The 9,510-nt window shown below is 37.5% G+C and overlaps 1 long non-coding RNA gene across 1 annotated transcript in view; it reads left to right on the forward strand.

The window, feature by feature from the left end:
- The first annotated feature begins 1,192 nt into the window (after nucleotides 1-1,192).
- LOC116093858 overlaps nucleotides 1,193-9,510 on the forward strand; it is a 28,486-nt gene continuing 20,168 nt past the window's right edge. The window contains exon 1 of the long non-coding RNA XR_004119860.1: nucleotides 1,193-1,379. This is a non-coding gene — a long non-coding RNA (uncharacterized LOC116093858). The remainder of the gene's footprint in view (nucleotides 1,380-9,510) is intronic.

The raw sequence follows: 9,510 nt of genomic DNA on the forward strand, positions 1-9,510 counted from the left end.
CCTGCTGATGTGTGGTCCAGTCCCATCACTCCTGACAAGCTGCGGAATTTCTCTGTCTACAGTCAAAGAGATGAGAAAAGTTTGAGACAGATGAAGAAGGTAAATTTGAAATATGAGAATGCTTCAAGGCACTGTTTCTGGCTTTGGAGTTGGAGAAAGGCAATGAGCCAAAGAATGCTGTCAGCAACTAGAAGCTGAAAATTACATCTAACAGCTACAGGGAAAGAAGATACTAGAGCCAACCCCATGGCACTGGGCTCTGTTAATGGTTGGGATTCTAAGTGAGGCAAGGGATGAATTTTCCTCTAGTATCCCTATGAAAGCAGCCCCAGGATGCATTGGTCTTAACCTTATAAACTGAGGGCAAAACAATTCCTAGGGCTAGTAGAGTGTTTACTCATACAAGTATAAGCTTATGTAATTATGTTGTAAGATGCTAGGCTTGGGCTCTGCCATGACCAAGAGAGAAACTGGACATGAGGCATCAAACAACTATGCACTGCTTGTCAGTATATCTGGTTAATTTTGTTCCGAATGTTCTTCACAATTTCACAACAGCCAAAAATTTGTAATAGTAATTTACTAATAATATCACTCTTCCTTCCAGAGGATTCTCTCTGACATTTAATAGTTTCTGTAACTAGGCAACATGGCTCCTAAGTCTCTGAAATTCAGTCCTCTTTCCCTGGGTATGTCTTGACTTTTTATAAAGGGCACCCAAGAAAATCAAGGCACACAAGAAAAACAAAAGAATATTGTTATTTTTTTTTCCCCTACGAGTAAGCAAAATCTCAACTCAAACATCTAATCCTTGATGCTGAATAATAATGACTCAGGAGATGATTTTCATTTTCTGAATAAAAATACTTGAACTTGAGAAGGAGGAACACTCCTGTCCACTTTGCAGGACTGTCTCTGAGTTCCAATCCCTTCCGGATTTGTTTCAAAACCCATAGTTAAGACAGCTGCGGAAACAGCGGCAGTGCAGAGTAGTTCTCTTGAGGAAATAGAAGTGTGTCCTTCATACTTCCCTTTCTGGAATATTCCAACCAGCATTTTTTCCCATCCAGGGTTTTGTATTACTTACTCTCACATTGCCCCAGCACTAGTTGTTAAAATAGCACATCATTATGACCTCACGATCTACCTAGATCAGGAGTCCGAACAGCTTGAATGGCTCCCCGGATGCATTCTCACTGGATAAGAGCCAGTGAGGGTTGGGTTGCATTTTCATTGGAAGGCTCACGTGGAAGGATGCTCACGTTCAGGACACAGCAGAATATAGTTCCTCGTGGCTGTATGCAATGAAGGCTTTGACATAATCTGGCTGCCACACTGAGCTGGAAGCTGTAGGCTATCAGCAGCAACTTGCCATGAGGGTGAGTATTCTCCACACATAACTTTTTGCATCCTTCATTGTCCAATGAGAATAAGCTTACCTAAGGGTAAGAGGACTGACTTTTCTCAAGAAGTGGAGTCAAGTCAATTTCAACCCTACTGTTGCAGAGAGAATTATGGCAAGGTATGAACATCAGCAGTCAAGATATTTACAGTGAAACTCCAGCCAGTCACTGTTGGGGTCTGCAGAAAGATCACATGACTTCATGTAGCTACTCAAGTCTTTGAAAAATGAAGAGATAATGAGGTCTCTTTCAAAGAACATGCATGCTCATTTAAAGGCAAACGTAGCAAATGTTGGCTTGGAGAACAGGGACAGACTATTTACAGAGACAAGATCAATTGCCAGACCTGATGTGGGCTTTTTTTTTTTTTTTAAAAAAGCTGCAACCTAGGGAGTTATGTATGAGATACTAAAATATGACTGAAACACTATTGATTAGGCAAAAAATTTATATATCAGCAATTAATTGATAAAAAACAAACTCAGGGTGTATAGGAACACGTGCCTTACAATTAGCTTTGTACTTCAACAAAGTATACGAGGTAAATGGGTCCATGAGACATATGAAAACCATAGAAATTAAAAAAAAAATCTGACCATTCACTGACTACTGACTTACATATTTGAGCATTTAACACAATTTCGTATTCAAAGCATCACTGAAAGGGGAAATCAATGAAGAACAATGTTCCATTATATTTTATATCTGTAAGTATTTAAAAACCCAAATTTAAATTAAGTTTAGATAAGGAAATGTTTGAGTGTGAACTTTAATTTTGTTATTTTTAACAACCTTTGGTATTGCCTAAAATAGAAATTTATGAAATTTAAATTTTTATACCTTATATTAATTAACCAATAAAAATACCTTAAAATAATCAAGAAGAGCACAACTTTTAAGAGTCAACACTTTTGACTGTCTAGGATCTGACTTAGCTTTAAACTTCATCCTGTCTTGAGTGCCTGACAGTGAATAATTTCATTGAAGTCATTATTGTAATCAAGAAATATTTCCTTTTAAATTTTTATTTGTGTGCCCTATTCATATTAGATGTATAGAAAATTAGAAATGTATATAGGTGGGCAGATTGAAAGATTATAATAGATAAACATTTACATAAAAGACTTATGTTATATTTTTATGGTAGATGAGAAATCTTAAAATTTCCCTAATGATAAAATTTACTGAAATAAATTTTTACTAATCAGAAAAAAAAAAAATGTATGTAAGCCTTAGGAACAACCTCTGCTGACCAATGCCACTCCTGTCTGGATTTTAGCTTCATTTTCCTTTATGTTTCCTTCTCCTTTGTGATTATTAAAAAAATGTAAATTTTAGGAAAGGAATTTAGTCTGACAGATCAAAGACCTGTAACTGAGTTCCATATTTCACAATTCACTAATTATGATGATGATAGGATTTCTGTCCTTAGTGTCCTCCTTTGCACAGGTGCATTTAAGACTTGCATCCCTAGCGTATACCAGTTAGAAGGTTTAAAGCAATCTAACTGTGCATTTAGTGTGCCACCAATCTCTGACTCACATCTCTCAAGGTTCTATAGGCCCAGACATGTCACGCTGTGAGCACACAGCTAAGCTTGAGATTAATTTCTTGTATGAAAAATATGTGCAGCCTTAAATTCTACTCCTTACTACATTACATTAGCTTCAGTAAACCTCTTACACATTCACCTCTCAGTAAAATGTACGTCTTGCAAAGATGTGGTTAGGCTTAAGAATTTTCTGGTGTATGGTTATTTTGTAAATGCAAGTGTCTTATAAATTAAAAATATTTTACACATCTGAATTGCTACTATAGATAAATAAAATGGTTAGCATGGCCTTCCTCTGAGTAATAAGTTAATGATGTTTTATTTCTCTAATAAAAGAATATTCATAGATGAAATTTAGGAAAGCCACCAATGTATGGTAAGATGATAAATATGAATATTTGATAATGGGTAGTCAAAGCGTACTCTAGGTGTTTATTGTCAATGGATAGAAGAATTTTTAAAATCCTGTGAGATAAATGCATTTTAAGCAAGGTAATACCTACATCTTCTTATGAAATAGCACTAGATGCCATGTTATCAAATGTGGTGAGCCCATTTACTGATCATAAAAAAGAAATCGAAGGGCACAATTTAGTAACAATTATTTCTAAGACCAGCATGTATATTAACCACCCTAACTTTTGACACTCAAGATGAAGGATTGCTCAATATATAAAGCCACTTACTTTTGTTGTGTGGGAGTCCACCACATTATTCATGACTCCTACTAGCTGCTTATTGAAAGTCTAGGGTTATGTTGCTTTCCAAATGTGCATATTTATTCAGATTCATTGTTCACCCAAGAACATTTCAGGTTAGTGAACATGTAAATATTGCCACTTGATTTATCTCCACAGGACTTCTTTGCATTTCAAACCTATATAAGGATCAGTGCAAAGCTGTCTGCAGCATATAGGAGGTCAGGAATCCTAGAGTTTCTTCTTTAGACTTGTGTCTCTAGTGCTATTCTTATAAAAATGGCTTTCCAAGGAAACAGAATAATTTGATATATGATACAATAAATAGAAGAGAGAGCATAAATATGAAATGGAGAGAATTTACAAGGTGGCTATATTCTTTCAATTTTTATGCTTCGACATTATATCATTATGAGTCCATTCAGCAGCTCATTCTTTTAAAGTTGGTTAAACTGTTCCATTTAGAGATTTATGTACTAGATTTCTTACAAATATGGAGCATAATTGTGTGTGAATTATATTCTGAATGGAGCACTTCTGAATCATTGTGATATGGGTTTCAGAGATGGAAATGGAAGGTCATTTGTGTTTGCTTGAGCTCACTGTGTAGCAGATGACTTTCATAAAATGTAGTGAAAAGTACTAGCTGGTGATCTTATAAAATACAAAACCAAGTAGAACTTTTCAATCTCACTTTCTAATTATTTACTCCCATTTTATAACCTCAATCCTGATGGTAAAATATCGTCTCCAAAATTATTTTCAGCCCAGTAAAAATTCTTCCCAACGTAAGAGACTCCAAGGACTGGTTTTATTTATTTTTTTCTATTAGAAATATCATCATTATGTAAATTTGGTGCACTGAAATGTATAGCCTTAGGGTCAGTTATTGCTGGAAAGCCTCATTCCTAATTCCTGTATCACCTGGAAGAAGGCTGTGATCAGAGCTGTTTGAGTGCAGCAGGCTTGTCAGAAACTACCAAAAGGAAAGGGCTTGGTATCTGAAGAGATTTTGGCAGTAGGACTGACAAATAAGGGAAGGGAAAATAAAGTAGGCTCATAGTGATTGGTCACTCCTACTTATTAAGCCATTTGATAGGAAAAAATAATGTCTATGGGCCATATATGTACTTGAAAAGTCTTTCTGCTTCACATTCTTCCTCCCTTCCTCCTCCCTTCCCTTCATTCTTCCCTCCATTCCCCCTCCCTCTCTCCTTTCCTCCCTCCATCCCTCCTAACCATTCTCTATTATTTTTTCTTTCCTCTCTCCCTGTATTTTCCTCCTGCCTAATTCAGGGTTTATATTCCTACACAAAACATCATGACCAAGAAGCAAGTTGGGGAGGAAAGAATTTATTCAGCTTACTTCCACATGGCTGTTGATCACCAGAGGAAGTCAGAACTGGAACTCAAGCAGGTCAGGAAGCAGGAGCTGATGCAGAGGCCATGGAGGGATGTTACTTACAGTTACTGGCTTGCTTCTCCTGGCTTACTCAGCTTGCTTTCTTATAGAACCCAAGAAGTGGCACCACTCACAAAGGGCCCTAACACCCTTGGTCACTAATTGAGAAAATGCCTTACTGCTGGATCTCATGGAGGCATTTCCTCAAGGGAGGCCCCTTTCTCTGTGATAATTTCACCTTGTGTCAAGTTGACAGACACTCTAGCTAGTATACCTCCCTTCTTGTATTTCCCCTTTTCATTCTGGTGAGATTTTTCATCTAGCCCATTATTATCATTCCATGGATTATACATGTATTCATTTACTAAATATTTATTATGTGTCAGCTTTCTCTCCACCATCTCTGTTTGGCACTTGCAATGCAGCAAAACAAAGATACGCTGCCCTCATGATGCCTGTGGTGGTAGGGTGAGGATGAATGATAAATCAATGACATAAAAGTTGCAAGAGAAGAAAGAAAAGAAGGAAGGATGGAGAGAGAGAGCAATTGAGAGAGAGAGAGACAGACAGAAAGAGACAGAGAGATACACAGAGAGATAGAGAGGAAGGGAGAAAGAGAAGGAGGGAGGAAGAGAAAGAGGGAGGGAGAGAGAAAGACTTTAGTCTGAAGGTACAAGGAAGGTCCCATTGAAAACAAGCCAGTTTGAGAGGAAGTCAGGCAACAGTGGGTGATGGTTATGAACCAGAACTCCAGACAAGGTATAAACATATAGGAAGTCAGAAGTTAGAGTGTGCTATTTAAGGAATGACAGTGCACCAGCTGGGAGGTAACAGAACATGAAGGCACAAAAGTGATGGAAGAGTCTTGAAGACTGTGGCTTTTGGTCTGAGTAGAATGGGAGACAAGGAAGGAATTTTGAACAGTTTAAGGCCATTTGACTTAGATTTTTAATAAGATGACTCGTCTCTCTGGAAAAGAGAAGAGTGAGAGTATAGTGACAGAAAAGTATGGTTCACATGAGAGATGGGTGATGAGAAAAAGCAGAGAGAGCTGCTCAGACACGGGGCATATTTTGATGGAAGAGCCAACAGGGTTGCCTAATAGATTAGCTGCATGAATAAAAGAAACAAAACAAAGAATGACTCCCTAGATTTGTGCCTAAGCCTCTGAGGAAAGGGAATTAAGGACACTGCGGTAAAGAGCTTTGGGAAGAAGTTGCAGGTGTTCAGTTTTGAAAGGGGGGAGTTTGACATGGGTATTCAACATCCAAGGGAAGGAAATGAATAGCATATGACTCTGGATGAAGCTGTAGCTCAATGATCAAACACTTGTGTACCATGTGCAGAGACTTGGGTATTGTCTGCAGCATCCAACAATTTTAGTAATAATAATAATGATAATAATAAAACAAGGAAGTTGTCAGGTAAATGGGAAACAAGTAGGATTTAGTTATATAGGGAAATATTGAAGGTTTTTCTTGGAATTCAATAAATATTATTGAATAAACAAACTATCTTGAATTAAAAAGTCTCCCTTGTGTGGATTATATGAATAGGCTAGTCAAATCACAGATGAAGGCTTTACTATAGGTTTCCCACTAAGTCAAACATAAATGACTACCTAGACAGAGCCCTCCCCCCAAGAGCCCTCCTAGTGTGTGGGTGCCTGTCTGTAGCATCCTGGCAGTCTATACCATTCTGGCTGTGAGAAGAATTCTGTCTTTCTTACGTAGCATCCTGACAGTTTGTAGCATCCTGGCTATTTGTAGCATCATGGCTGCTTTCTGTGGCATCATGGCTGCTTTCTGTAGCATCATGGCTGCCTTCTATAGCATCATGGCTGCCTTCCATAGCATCATGGCTGCCTTCCATAGCATCATGGCTGTCTTCTATAGGATCATGGCTGCCTTCTGTAGCTTCCCTTATTTTATTTATTATCATAGCTTCCCCTCTTTTGTTTATTATCATTTCTTAGCAACTTTCCATGTTTGATTTTTATTTGTCTGAAAATTTTTTCAATCTCAAAATCATTTGCAAACTCAATTCCCATTTGCACTTTCTATCACCCATGCATTTTTCATATTTCTTTTTAATGTACAATTTTCTAACAAATGAGTTGTTATAGAAGAATGAATAGTTATGTATATAGAGAAAGAAAGTTTGTATAACTTTCTGCACCATTCCTTTAAGAATTACATAATGTATATGCTAATTATTTCTGAGACCTGCTGAATCATATACAGCAGTAGAAAAGTTTTTAAATTGGTAATAGCCATGGTGAATGATTATTCTAACATCACTTGGTGGTATTCAACAAACATTTGCAAATATAAGAGAATTGACTCAATAAGATTGAATTGAAACTCTGAGAATTAGTTTGTTCATTCATTATTATTGTTGTTTATTTCCTGTAACATTAAACTACATCTCTACCCAATGATATGTATTCAAAAGAATTTGTTGTAAACGCCACACATGAGCATTGCTTTTGCATCCCTCCTGCCTCTTTATGTTGTGTGCATGTGTGCTCAATGCTGAGTTTGAAAATGACCAAATTATGTGGAAACTCAGCTCTGGAGGAAATGGATCCTCTCTCTCAGCAGTCCTTATTTGCATGTAGCTCTTCATCTAGGGGTGAGATACTGTGGAACTTCTCCTTCTGCATTCAGCAGGAACAAGGTATTGTCATCGTGTAGGTCTTGCTGAGGGAATTGTATTGTTGTGATTTTGTGGATGCAGCTGTCCTAGCATGACCAAGAAGCTCAAGAACATTATCTATCAGCAGCTCTCCTGGTCCTTTGGTTCCTATAATCCATCCTTTCCCAATTTTGTGATTTTCCTTGAGCCCTAAGTGCATTGCAGATGTATCAATTGGGGTTGAGCACTTTATGCTCAATTATTTTCTACAGTTTGACCAGTTGTGGATCTTTGTGATTATCTTCATCTGTGGAAAAGAAGGTTTCTTGAAGAGGCTTGAGAAATACACTTCCCTGTGAATATAAAGATTAACTATTTAGAATAAAGTTATTTATTTATTTATTTATTTATTTATTTATTTTTAGAAAAATGGCAGTGGTAGGTTCTCCTCTAGGGTCTGACCTTTCTAGCTATGGGTATTTTTTTACAGTACCTGGCATAGAAATCCTCTATTGGTAACTCCCAAAACAAAAGTACCACTATTTCACCTCTGTGTACATCTTGAAGGTCCAGTTATGGTTGTACTTCACAGGCTTTGCAACTGGATAGAGCTGTATCTTCTCCTGCTTAACAGTCTGCATAGCATCCTCAGATGCTGAAAAAGCCAGTTATTAAGGGAGAGGCCTCCAGGTGGGTTTCAGCTCTGTTCCTGTAAGTCCTGTGTCCCAGGTGTGCAGTATCTGCTGTACTATCATGTAAACATCACTCAGTCTGTTAATTTCTTTTTAATACTAAGTACTTATATATAAAAAGACAACCAGTTCACCTAGGAAAATCACAGTGTCTCTGAATTTACAAATTTAAATAGAAGGCATTTTCTTATGCTGTTGACGTTATACATCATACCATTTAGAAAGTGTACTGGCTGGTTGTGTGTGTCAACTTGACACAGGCTGGAGTTATCACAGAGAAGGGAGCTTCAGTTGGGGAAGTGGCTCCATGAGATCCAGCTGTGGGTCATTTTCTCAATTAGTGATCAAGGGGGTAAGGCCCCTGTGGGTGGTGCCATCTCTGGGATGGAAGTCTTGGGTTCTATAAGAGAACAGGCTGAGCAAGCCAGGAGAAACAAGCCAGCAAGGAACATCTCTCCATGGCTTCTGCATCAGCTCCTGCTTCCTGACCTGCTTGAGTTCCAGGCCTGACTTCCTCTGGTTATAAACAGCCATGTGGAAGTAAGTTAAATAAACCCTTTCCTTCCCAAATTGCTTCTTGGTCATGATGTTTGTGCAGGAATAGAAACCATGACTAAGACAGAAAGAAATGCTGACACATACATGATTTCTTAACAGAAGCCTGCCACACTTTATCTTACCTTTCCCAGAGTCTTGCTTTCTCGTCTCTGTATGACTGTTACAAGTGCATTGCTCTATCTTTACAGGACAATACTTACATAAAATCTAGACATTAAAGTTTATTGGTGGAAAATAAAAGATAAAATAGAAAAACTAAACAAAATATACCCTTAAATCTCTTCGGGTTGTTGGACTTCCATTTTTTTTTTTTCCCACTGAGTCACTAATTGTACCTTATCCCCTTGAAATAACCATGGAGAAAAATGATAGAATTGGAAGTTCTGTCTTTGCTTATCATAATCTCAAAGACATTATTAACACTTATTTTATACCTTAGTTGAATCTTTAAATTTTACCATTGCTTATATGCCTGGTAGTAGATACTCCACCAACATTTTCTGAAACAACCAGTGGAGGAATGAACTAATAATGATTTGTTATTTGAGTAAAAATAGCCTTGCTGCAA

Source organism: Mastomys coucha, unplaced genomic scaffold (genome assembly GCF_008632895.1).
Source record: "Mastomys coucha isolate ucsf_1 unplaced genomic scaffold, UCSF_Mcou_1 pScaffold16, whole genome shotgun sequence".
In the NCBI taxonomy this organism is placed as follows: Eukaryota; Metazoa; Chordata; class Mammalia; order Rodentia; family Muridae; genus Mastomys; species Mastomys coucha.